Below are 12,580 nucleotides of genomic sequence, written 5' to 3' on the forward strand. Positions count from 1 at the left end.
AGAGAAAGAAGGTACCTTTTTCACATGTGGTGGTCTTGTCATAAGGTTAAAGCTTACTGGGAAATGATCTATAATGAATTGAAAAAGATGTTTAAGATAACATTCATTTAAAAAACGCAGAAGTTTTTCTCTTGGGAATTATAGGATTAGAACTACCCAACTGTATAGAATTTTTTTTATTTATGCAACTACAGCAGCAAGAATGTTATTTGCTCGAAAGTGGAAAGGTGAAGAGGTCCCGGCAAAAGGAGATTGGATACATAAACTAATGAAATATGCAGAAATGGCAAAACTTACCATAAGAATAAGAAATCAAAACAACACACTTTTTAGAAAGGAATGGAAGTGGTTTATTGAGTATTTACAAACAAACTGTAAACAGATTAAGACATTGGCAGGATTATTGTAAAAACCTGCAGTGCATGTAGATAGATGATAGATAGAAAGATAGATAGATTAGAATAGACGAATAAAAGAGTAAGTTAAGACAATTTGGAGTATGCAGGAAAGGACAGAAATAAACGTAAGGGACTGCAGAAAGAAGGGGAAGGGAGTCAAAATTGAAAATGTTAAAACTTGGCAAAATAATTGTTGTGATGTATACTGTATAAATAAAATTTATAAATAAAAATTAAACCAAAATAGACATTCTCCCTGCATCTGCACCCGCTCCAGATTTCAGCATAAACAAAAGAGGCCGGGAGAGTTATAAGGAAACCAGTGAGGATGACGTAGGTTTAAGAGTCAGGATAGTTGAAATAATGAAGTGTGGATGGAATGTTTGCCTGTGTCTACTTCTAAGACCTTAACCCAGAAATTCCTAAGCTATTGGACATGATACTGCTGTTTGTGTGGTGTAAGCAATAATTTAATTTCCCGTGAGCTCAAGCACCCACTCAAAAAAGAGGCTATCAGCTCCATCTCTGAAGAATTTTGCCTTATCCCAGATCCGATTATTTCCCATCTTTTCCAGCATCATCTCCTCTGGCCAATAGTGGAAATGCTGGGAATTTGGAACCTTCTCTGTGAAAAATGCCTGTTCTTGCCTCTCACCTGCCTTCTTCCCAAGCAGCCTCTGCTGAGGGCAAATAATTTCACATGGGGTGAGTTCTGGCCACTGAATTGCTTCCTGATGTAGAAGAACTCGGAGACGGCTGACCGTTGCTTCTTGGTAGGATCTGCTGCTTCCGATCAGGAGGCATATTCGTTTTCGTTTCATTATTAAATTTGCACGCCACTTAATCGCCACGGCTTCTAAAGGGGTTTAGCCAATTGCAGGATGCGTACGATCAACAACCGAAGCAGGAAGTTCAAGCTGGAACATCAGATAGCCAATTGCAATAGCCACCCAGAATGGCTGGGGCAACCCAGTCAGATGGTTAGGGGAAGAAGAAGAAGAAGAAGAAGAAGAAGAAGAAGAAGAAGAAGAAGAAGAAGCAGCAGCAGCAACTGTGTCCTCAAGAGCCAGCAGATGGTCATTGCCAATGGAGCCTCACCTATTTCATAACTGTGGGGCCACCAGTTGAAAACCACCTCCATCATCTTTTTTATATATATATTTTTTATTCATTTTCACTTTCAACAATTGTCATGACACATAAACCATAGTCATTTTACAAGTAGGATTCTCAGAATACCAAGACTTTCCTCCACAGTTTCCCTAGATATTCTTTTCAAACTGTATCGTATCATATTCTCCATATTTTCTTAAAATTCAATTCTTACCATAGTTCTCGTTTCATTGCAAGTGTGTGGTTTTTAAAAAATAAACCTGCCAATATTTTTAATTGTTTACAGTGTTCTGTAAACATGAGAGCCAGTGTGGTGTAGTGGTTAAGAGCGGTAGTCTCGTAATCTGGGGAACCGGGTTCGCGTCTCCGCTCCTCCACTTGCAGCTGCTGGGCGACCTTGGGCCAGTCACACTTCCCTGAAGTCTCTCAGCCCCACTTACCTGTTTGTTGTGGGGGAGGAAGGGAAAGGAGAATGTTAGCCACTTTGAGACTCCTTAAAGGGAGTGAAAGGCGGGATATCAAATCCAAACTCTTCTTCTTCTTCTTCTTTTAAGTAACTTATAAAATTTCCCCATTCTTTATTAAATTTATTGCCCTCTTGATCTCTGATTTTCCCAGTCATTTTTGCCATTTCAGCATAGTCCATCATCTTTATCAAACATTCTTCTTTTGTAGGTAGATTGTCCTCCTTCCATCTTTGGGCAAGTAGCATCTGCACAGCTATTGTAGCATACATCAATAATCTCTTCTGATCCTTAGGTATTTCTGGACCTAAAATTCCTAGTAAGAAAGCTTCAGGTTTTTTTCCACAAAAGTAATTTTAAGCATTTTTTTTTTCAACTCATCATAAATCATTTCCCAATATACTTTTGTTTTCTTGCATGTCCACCACATGTGGTAAAATGTGCCTTCTTTCTATACATTTTTGTAATTTAGTAGGAGTTAGGTACCACCTCCATCATCAGGTAGTGACAGAAACATGTCCTCCAACATTTCTCCAAAGAAAATAGGGATATCCCATTCAATTAGTAGTAGCAGCACCACACCCATCTGACTTGGTTGCCCCAGTCACATTAAAAAACTTCCCCATAAAGGGCTGCCATCAGGTGTCTTCTAAAGGTTGTATAGTTTCTTATCTCCTTGGCATCTGATGGGAGGGTGTTCCACAGGGTGGGTGCCACAACCAAGAAGGCCCTCTGCCTGGTTCCCTGGGAAATTATTCATAATGAGTTGGGGGGGGTGCTCAAAATAACATTCACGAAAAACCCCAAAGCTTTTCTTTTAGTACAGTGGTGTCTCGCAAGATGAAAAGAATCCGTTCCGTGAGTCTCTTCGTCTAGCGGTTTTTTCGTCTTGCGAAGCAACCCTATTAGCGTATTAGCGCTATTAGTGGTTTAGCGGCTATTAGCAGCTATTAGAGGCTTAAGGGATTAGCGGATTAGCTGCTAAAAGGCTATTAGCAGCTTAGTGCCTTAGAAAAAGGGGGTGGGGAGCGGGGGGGAAAATCGCAAGAATCGCAAGACATTTTCGTCTTGCGAAGCAAGCCCATAGAGAAATTCGTCCTGCGAAGCGCATTGAAAAATGGAAAACCCTTTCGTCTAGCGGGTTTTCCGTCTTGCGAGGCATTCATCTTGCAGGGCACCACTGTACTGTATTTTTCGCTCTATAAGACACACCCGACCATAAGACGCACCTAGTTTTAGAGGAGGAGAATAAGAAAAAATAATTTCTCTCCCTCTCTGCGCAGCACCCCTTCACTGAAGCGGCAGGAGAAGTGGAGCCCCTTTCATTTCTCCTCCTGCTTCGCAAAGGGGTGCTGCGTAGAGAGGGAAAGCTGCGCAGCGCCCCTCCAGCGAAGCGAAGCCAGGAGAGCAAGAGGGATCGGTGTGCATCCACTCCATAAGATGCACACACATTTCCCCTTACTTTTTAGGAGGGGAAAAGTGTGTCTTATAGAGTGAAAAATACGGTAATAGGTTCGGAGGTACCCAAAGGAAAGTATTTGTTTATGCTACCACAGCTGCTCGAATGATATATGCCCAGAGATGGAAAGAGGAAACAGTTTCAACTAAGGAAGATTGGCAGCAAAAACTGTTGGAGTATGCAGAAATGGTAAAACTTACCGGAAGATTAAGAAATCAAGAAGAGGGCTGTTTCAATACAGAATGGGGAAACTTTGTTGAATATTTGATTAATGACGGCAAACAACTGAAATCATTTGCAGGATTGACATAAGAACGTGCAGTGAGAATAACCTAAACAGAGCATAAAGGATAAACAGTAAATAGAAATGAATTGGATGTGCAGTGGTAAAAGATATAACATAAGTAACCGCAGAAAGGGGGCGGATGATTTGATATTTTAAAATCGTTGTGTAAATTTATTTTGGTGGTAATATCTGTAAAATGAGAACAAGAAAAATAAAATTATGAAATAAATAAAGGTTGTGTAGTTACTTATCTCCTTGGCTTGGGGGTTGCTAAACTCCATACCCTCCAACATTTCTCCGATGAAAATAGGGAAGTCCTAAGGAAATGTGGGACATTCCAGGATCAAATCAGACACCGGGATGGCTTCTGTAAATCTGGTACTGTCCCTGGAAAATAGGAACACTTGGAAGGTCTGGAGAACTGGATTCGATTTCATTATCTTAATGCACAATGGAGGACAACATGCAGAAGAATGATTCTCATGACCCAGGCAGGAACATACATGGGCTCCATTTATACTGAGTAATTCTTACTTTGACAATGTGTTGAGAGCGTAAGAGTGAAGAACGTCTCCCATTTTAATTCCGAAAACAGCATGCTCCAGTCTTCGGAAGCCAGGAAAAACCCTGCCTTAACCTTTGACTGCCAGAATATCTCACTCATTCCACCGAACTGCTCCCTTAATGAAGGAACATTTTTGCTCCTGCACATTGTGTTATGGGCTCCCTCCATCCTGTTTTCTTGCAGGGAGAAAGGGAGTGCCTCATTTCTTGAAAATCGCCAGGGGATCGTCTTTTAAAATTGCTCTGCCAGATACATTTTCCAGGTAGGAGAAGAAACAGTCCTCGGCTATTAAAAATACAAGAACCAGCTGTGCTCTTTAATTCTTGAGAAAGATGGATAATTCGCAAGTATAGGGCTCTGGCCCAAATAGTCCAGCAGTTCTTGGCTAAATGGGACCGTTAACTACCTATTTTCAATCCCTAGACAGTGGCGTAGCGTGGGTTGTCAGCACCCGGGGCAAGGCAAGTAATTTGTGCCCCCTAACCCGGGGCAAGGGATGCGGGTGGCGCTGTGGATTAAAGCCTCGGCGCCTAGGGCTTGCCGATCATAAGGTCGGCGGTTCGAATCCCCGTGGCGGGGTGCGCTCCCGCTGTTCGGTCCCAGCGCCTGCCAACCTAGCAGTTCGAAAGCACTCTCGGGTGCAAGTAGAAAAATAGGGACCGCTTACTAGCGGGAAGGTAAACGGCGTTTCCGTGTGCGGCTCTGGCTCGCCAGAGCAGCTTCATCACGCTGGCCACGTGACCCGGAAGTGTCTTCGGACAGTGCTGGCCCTTGGCCTCTTTGAGTGAGATGGGCGCACAACCCTAGAGTCTGTCAAGACTGGCCCGTACGGGCAGGGGTACCTTTACCTTTACCTTTAACCCGGGGCAAGGCAAGTAATTTGCGCCCCCCCGCTGCACTGTCCCTCCCCCAGATAGTCCCTCGCTCTCTCTCCGCACCGCACCGCACGCCTGGCACCCTCCCCTCCACAGTGGGCGGCGACCCAGCGGCTTTGATCGGATTCGCACAGCCAGCACTGCAGTGAGAGAGAGTGAGTAGCCAGGTAGGGGCAGAGAGCTGCGAGTGCGAGCACGCCCCCCCCCCCGGTGTTGTGCCCGGTGCGGCCGGCCCTCCCTGCACCCCCCACGCTACGCCACTGTCCCTAGATAATACGTTTTGCACCACATACACATGGATAACCTTTGTATGTTGTATTCATTCATCCAAAGTGACTACAGGCAGTTTGTATGCTCAAGTGAAAAAATTGTCCCTGGGTCTAACTACCACAAGCTGCAGGAAGGGGGAGGGGGAGGGTGTGTGTGTGTGTGTGTGTAGGCAAAACTCAGCTTGCATACATTTACAGGGGAAGATAATCAGGCTTGGGAAGGGCTGGAAACCCAGCCACCAATTCTCTCCTGCAAATGCATCCCCTTCCCCAGATTAGCATTTTTGAGGCAAACAGGAAACTGATTTTTGTCATGTAGTTCCATCCTTAAAGGTAAAAGGACACCTGACAAGTCCAGTCGCGAACGACTCTGGGGTTGCGCCGCTCATCTCGCTTTAAAGGCCGAGGGAGCTGGCGTTTGTCCTCAGACAGTTTCTCGGTCATGTGGCCAGCATGACTAAGCCGCTTCTGGAGAAACCAGAGCAGCGCACGGAAACGTCATTTATCTTCCCACCAGAGCGGTACCTATTTATCTACTTGCACTGTGTGCTTTCAAACTGCTAGGTTGACAGAAGCTGGGACGCGGGTGGAGCTGTGGGTTAAACCACTGAGCCTCTTGGGCTTGCCGATTGAAAGGTCGATGGTTTGAATCCCTGCGACGGGGTGAGCTCCCATTGTTCTGTCCCAGCTTCTGCCAACCAAACCTAGTTCCATCTTTAAGCACAACTGAATTGCAAATATGCAAACACATGTATCATATAAAGTGCTTTTTTTTCTTTTTTTAAAAAATGTTTAGGGGTACTCTCATTTTGACTCAAGAAAATCACCATTTTAAAGTTCAAATCAGGAAAAATAAATACAGTAAATGGACAAAAGTACAAAGATTCACAAAATGTTTAGGGGTATGCATACCCCTGCGTCCCCCCCAGGAAAAAAGCACTGATCATATATACATATTTTAAACTGCTATGGGCCTCAGGAGGTTGTGCTTTAGAAAATTAATATAGAAGAAACCTGGTTCCATTTCCCATGGTGCACGTCTCCTCATTGGCTATGGGGAGTCCTCAAATATGGCTGGCAAATTGTCCTTAAAGTTATATTGGTGGAATTTAGCAAAAGAGAGGTCTGGGCTTGGTTTGGTCTTTGCTCTTCTTTAGAAATTATTACCCCTGCAAATTATCGAAATAAATGCTAAAGTGTTCAGCATCCAGCCAGTTTAACAGTGGCCTCAGCACCGGAGGGAGACTTTATGGAATACAGCTGTGCTTATTTTATGGCTTCCGGGCCTTTTACAGTTTTTGCAGTGTGCCGTTTGTGAGGCTCCACTCTGCCTTTGTAGAGCAGGCAGGGTGCTGGGAGGGGGGGGGGTGTTTCAGTCGAACGTTTTCAAGCTGAAAGATGAAGCTTTGTTGTTTTGTTTTTTAAGCTCAGTAGACTCCTTGTTAGAGAACAGATTCAAATTAAATTATATACAATTGGTGCTCCAAACCGTTTCACTGAGTATTGTGTATCTGGGGCTGATTCCGCCGCTGGAAAAATTGGGGGCATTTGCGGTAGGTACGACCAGCTCTAGGAGTTTACCAGGTGTCACGGTCCGGTTCATGGGTGATCGAAGTCCCGGCGGGGGACGTCAGAACCGGGGGCAAGATGGCAGGGTGGGAGCAGGAACGGGGGTCCAGAAGCCAGGAGTCAGGAAGCCAAGGGTCCGAGGATCAAGAAGCAAGGAGTCACAAAGGCAGAGGTCCGAGACTCAAGAAGCAAGGAGTCACAAAATCAGGGGTCCGAGGATCAAGAAGCAAGAAACCAAATGTAGCAAGGCAGGGAACGTGTAGCTGTGGCAAAGAGCTGAAGGGAAATGCTGACCTTATAACCCTTCCTGGCTCTTGCCACCAGGTGCTGTGAGTTACCACCTTGCCTCTTCAGAACAAACTTAGGAAGGCCCCAGTCCTGCAAAGGGCCTGGCTCCTGCACGCACTTTTGCCGTTGGTAGCAATTGTCCTTCACAGAATATCAAGGACTGCCCCTCTCCATATGAACCTACCCAGACCCTGCAATCATCACCTGAGGCCCAACTTCATGTGCCTCCTCCTTCATGTGACGGGTCCAGAGGGTCCAGAAAAGGGGCCTTTTCTGCAGTGGCTCCCCACTTGTGGAATGCTTGCCCCAGGGAGGCTCACCTGGTGCCTTCATTATATATTTTTAGGCACCAGGCAAAAACAGTTTTCTTTAACCAGGCCATTGGCTGGTTGACATCCGCTGCTCTTTTAAATGTGTTGTTGGAGAAGGGGGTTATTGGTTTGGTTTTGCTCTTGTTTTTATTTTGTGTTTTTATGTTGTAATTTTATGTTTACAACTGCTCTGAGATCTATGGAGCATTTAGCATATGCTCCACCACTAAGAGACAGTCATTACTTTTAAATATTTACTCACATTTTCTTTGTTTCAGACTCTTAAAATCTCAATTTTGTTGTTTCTTACGCAGCTAAGTTTTATCTATGATATGCAGTCATACCTTGGTTTTTGAACAGCTTAGTTCTCAAACGTTTTGGCTCCTGGACGTCGCAAACAGGGAAGTGAGTGTTCCAGTTTGCGAACTATTTTTGGAAGCCGAACATCCGATGCTGCTTCCTCAGCTTCCAATTGGCTGCAGGATCTTCCTGCAGCCAATCCGAAGCCGCGCTTTGGTTTGCTAACGTTTTGGAAGTTGAGCGAACTTCCGGAACGGATTCCGTTCGACTTCCAAGGTACGACTGTATAGCTTTGCTGTGCTTCTACCAAGTTGCTAGGAAACTTTACTAAATGCCCTTGTTATATTTTCATGCTTTTATGCAAACTACTTATTATATGGAATAGTATAAAAACCGTATGGATAAATTAACTTTTCTGATTGGGTGGCAAAATAAGACTGATATGTCTTCAAGTAACTAGCCTTAGCTAATCAAAGAAGCAATCATCAATTACTATTGAAATTGATAGGGTTAGTGGAACTAATTTACCTCCCATTAATTTCAAGGCAACTTTAGTCTGGCTAAATTTATCTGGGTCTCTGCCCTGGAGACCTAATTACAAATATTGCCCAGTGGCATACGTAAAATATTTATATTAAAGAATTAAGTGGCTGGATATGATCCAATTTGAGAAGATTTATCAAGTGGATGGGGTTAACCTGAAAGAGCGTCTGCACATGTTGGGTCAGCCTGCACATGTGCAGAAAGTCATATTTTTTATCACATAGTTTCTGAGCATCCTAGAATTGTAGAGTGGGAAGGGACCCTGAAGATCCTCTATTCCACCCCCACCCCACCCCGAAGCCTGGGCATTATCAGCACCACGCTGTAACCAACTGAGCTATCCAGCCTCATTTGACAGTTTCAAAGAGAGAAAGGGGCTAACGAAAAGTAACTTTTGTACAAGGGTCTAAAAAGCGGGCCAACCTGAATACAGTGGTACCTCAGGTTACAGACGCTTCAAGTTACAGACACTTCAGGTTACATACTCTGCTAACTCAGAAATGGCACCTTGGGTTAAGAACTTTGCTTCTGGATGAGAACGGAAATCGCATGGCGGCAGCGGGAGACCCCATTAGCTAAAGTGGTGCTTCAGGTTAAGAACAGTTTCAGGTTAAGAACAAACCTCCAGAATGAATTAAGTTCTTAACCCGAGGTACCACTGTAATAATAATAATAATAATAATAGTAGTAATAATTTTATTATTTGCACCGTGCCCATCTGGCTGGGTTGCCCCAGCCACTCTGGGCAGCTTCCAACACACATAAAATAAAATAAAACCCACCATACATTAAAAACTTCCTGATACATGACTCCCATACATGACTCCCTTCAGACGTCTTCTAAAAGTTGCAGTTAATTTCTCTCCTTGACATCTGGTAGGCGGGCATTCCACAGGAAATGCACAACAGCCGAGAATGGTGACCACAGATATTGTTTTTACAGCCCATGCTTTTTTGGGGGGGTGAGGGGGGTTTCTGGGGGAAACAACACTTCAAGATAAAGGCTAGTGTCAATATTGATTACTTGGGCCTATTCGGCTAATTAATGCCTTGCCACCAAAAGGGTATCTTGCATGCACTCCCAGCAAAAGCCCTGGTGGCAGTTCTAGTTTATCTGAGGCAAGAGCTCCGTATCATTCATTTATTTAAGGTCTTACATGCAAAACACAGTCAGGAAAGTAGGGAGAAGGTACAGATGGATCTGAAGCTGACCGCCCACCATTCCTAAGGGCGAAATACCATCTGAGCAGGGTTATGACCTTCAGTTAAATAACTGAAGCTGTGGTGGATAATTAGGATGGGTGGTAGGGAGAAAGGGAGCAGAGTTTACATTTCCTTCATGTTATCTCTAGCTCTGACACTCTTCCCCAGAGTTCCTGTAGAAAGCACTCATCCTTCCTGAAGGGCAGGAAGTGTTTGTCGGAATGGGGATTTACATATTCCCTTGGCGATGGGGCCGCTCACCCAGATGGCATGCTACTTATTTCCTTCAAACAACAAAATAATGTGGGCAAAGTTGAGAGGTTGCATTGTTTGGAAAATGCTTTTCTTGGTTGTATTCTGCCCTTAGCTCAGCTATGAAGTGTCCGTTCCCCTGTAGAATGTGGGACTCGGTGTTGTTAAGGTGAAATAAAACCAAAGATTCCATAAGCAAGAGAGAAAACGTAAATAGGCCTGCTCCAAAACTGCTGTGCCGTTCATGTTTTCAGGAGATGCTTAGAAACTGCAACAGCTTCTTCATTCGCAGTGGCAGCAAGGATTTTTCCTCCTCCTCCTCATTTCGGTAAAATTAAAATAAAGAAGAATCCTCAGCCACATGGGGTTTAAAGATTAAGACCACCCACTAGGTATGGGGGGAAAATTGATTTGCTTCACATTTAAATGTGAGCCCATCTAATTTGCTCTTTCTGAAAAAAAATATGAGAACTGAAATTCAGCCATCCTTTGAAATCCACCTCTTTGAATTTTGCGAGCAGGGCCGGCCCACCCAGGAGGCAGGGTGAGGTGTCTGCCTCAAGTGGCAAGATACATAGGGGCAGCAAATCCCAATTTAGAGCTTTATTCTCCTCCTGATTCCCCTCCTTGTTCCTGATGCAGATCTCTACGAACCCATTCTTCCCGTGTGGAGAGTGGGGTGCCATTTTATGTTTTGCCTCAGGTACCATATTGTCTTGGAGGAACCCTCTATGCAAGTTCTCCAGCTAAATACAATGGTACCTCTCAATGCGAATGGGATCCGTTCTGGAGCCCCGTTCGTATCCAGAAGCGATCGCAACCCACGTCTGTGCATGCGCGGGTCGCAATTCGCAACTTCTGCACATGCGCATGATGTCATTTTGGCCGTCTGTGCATGCACGAGCAGTGAAACACGGAAGTTATGTGCTCCGTTACTTCTGGGTTGCCGCAGCGCGCAACCCAAAAATACTTATCCTGAAGCTACTTCAACCCGAGGTATGACTGTAATGCATATTCTGGGGTAAATGCATTCATTAAAGTGCATATATTCATGAAAACAACACACCAAAATGCACTATTTTAGAGGAAAGTGCTTTGCAAAAAAAAGTTGTACATTAAGCAAAATTGCATACGAATGTATATTGTTAGGAGAAAATTGCACACAAACGCTGACGAATTCTCATGAGGACTTTTAAAGAAATTAAAATGGTGTGGAGATATGGACAACTGAATTTAAGATTGGAAACATGAGAAACTGAGGGAAACCAAAATTGACAGAGTTGTCCACCTACCCTGAATAGTCTTAGAATTCACCCGCCATAGATATTGCACTTCTGCGGGCAATGAATTATCCCATGAAAGTATGAGAGGGGAGATATTTGGACCAGCTTTAGACCATACATTTCTCAAAAAGGCAGACTACAGAATGCCCTCTAATTCTAAGCACAGCTCTTGTGGTGTTTTGCTACCTTAGTGCTACATGAGCTTTGCTCCTACAGGAAGCAAGTATCCCAAAGTTGTTTCAGTGTTGGCGTTCAGTGGGGCATCCTGAGACTTTGAAGCGAGAAGGAAGGATTTCATGGGGAAGTGGATGACATAAGGCCTCTCCTAATAGGTCGCCAAGCATCAAGACAATAACTCACACTTTCCCAGGCCTGAACTGTGAATTAGATAACAGCACAAGAACACATGAAGGTCACTTGCAAGATAAATAAGTCTGGTGGCTTTGTTTGAGAAGGAAACCTTACAACATAAACTCTTTTCTAGTTAGGTTACCATATTCGTTTTAATTAATATAAGGGAGGATGGATATAAGATGGGCAAATTCAAGATGACTCCTGTTTTCCTAACACCCCACTTGCTCTTAATTTGTTACCTGCGCTGTGGGTTAAACCACAGAGCCTAGGACTTGCCAATCAGAAGGTCGGCGGTTCGAATCCCCGCCACAGGGTGAGCTCCCGTTGCTCAGTCCCTGCTCCTGCCCACCTAGCAGTTCGAAAGCACATCAAAGTGCAAGTAGATAAATAGGTACCGCTCTGGCAGGAAGGTAAACGGCATTTCCGTGTGCTGCTCTGGTTCGCCAGAAGTGGCTTAGTCATGCTGGCCACATGACCTGGAAGCTGTCTGCAGACAAACGCCAGCTCCCTCGGCCAATAAAGCGAGATGAGCACCGCAACCCCGGAGTCGGTCATGACTGGACCTAATGGTCAGGGGTCCCTTTACCTTTACCTTAAGGAACATCCTTACATGGGATCCTCACATGGTTAACCTTATTGGTTCTTTAATGGGCTTATGTGGAAAATTTTCCAACTACGTTTCAGTTACAAGCACAAGATGAGACTTTGGAAATTGGAAAATAAAACACTTTTCTGTTAGTGGAGCCCTGGCAGTTCAAGGCCTAGCAATTTTAGGAAGCTTCCAGATCAAAGAATGTATGAAGCGACTGGAGGACAGCTCTGGATTTAAAAGACACAGCAAATAATCCTGGCATTGATATCTTTCCAAACCACATGTACCAAAACTGTTGAAGTATTATTGTCACGTTCCCAACACTTCGCATGTTTTAGAATGCCCAGAGGGCCAAGGCTTTGAGGGGGACCCAAATGAGTGAATTCAGTTTTCATCTCTTTGTCATTCATTAGTTTCTTTCTTTTTTCTTCCCCTCCCTGCACCATAAAAGCATGT

The 12,580-nt window shown here is 44.3% G+C and overlaps 1 protein-coding gene across 1 annotated transcript in view; it reads left to right on the forward strand.

The window, feature by feature from the left end:
* Positions 1 to 1,396: 1,396 nt before the first annotated feature.
* The window catches only part of LPAR1 (lysophosphatidic acid receptor 1), an 84,499-nt gene continuing 73,315 nt past the window's right edge, over positions 1,397 to 12,580 (forward strand). Inside the window, exon 1 of the mRNA XM_083420461.1 lies at positions 1,397 to 1,451. The gene's annotated coding sequence lies outside the window, so the exon portion shown is untranslated. The remainder of the gene's footprint in view (positions 1,452 to 12,580) is intronic.

The sequence above is a fragment of the Podarcis tiliguerta genome (genome assembly GCF_965153285.1).
Source record: "Podarcis tiliguerta genome assembly, chromosome: 17".
Classification (NCBI taxonomy): domain Eukaryota; kingdom Metazoa; phylum Chordata; class Lepidosauria; order Squamata; family Lacertidae; genus Podarcis; species Podarcis tiliguerta.